We start from the raw sequence: 388 nt of genomic DNA, 5'->3' as shown, positions 1-388 counted from the left end.
GTCTTAAGTTATAATGAAAAGAAAAAAAAATACAAAAAAACAAAAAGTAGGAACCAAACATAAAAGGTCTAGTAAAGCCAAAAATTAATTTCATATTGATTTTAAAGTGATTTAGCTGAGTTTTTACACTGAAAGCAAAGATGATAGCAATTGTAGTCCATGGTATTTATTTTCAGTCAAACCAAAGTTACATATGATTCTGCCTCTGCTTATACGGGATAGAAACACTAACATTACACTCCCTTCAAAGACTTGCGCAGGCCAAATTGTTGGAATGCTGGTTTTCTTGATAACTCCAACCCCAAAACGATGGTGACGCGTTATGGTGTAGTTGAAAATAGCATAGTCAGATGTTTGCTTAAAGCCTAGAAACTTTGCGTGTTGCTTT

The sequence above is a fragment of the Ochotona curzoniae genome, unplaced genomic scaffold (assembly GCF_017591425.1).
Source record: "Ochotona curzoniae isolate NIBS_2020 unplaced genomic scaffold, NIBS_Ocur_1.0 scaffold_2476, whole genome shotgun sequence".
Taxonomy (NCBI): Eukaryota; Metazoa; Chordata; class Mammalia; order Lagomorpha; family Ochotonidae; genus Ochotona; species Ochotona curzoniae.
Note: the sequence above shows the minus strand (reverse complement) of the source record.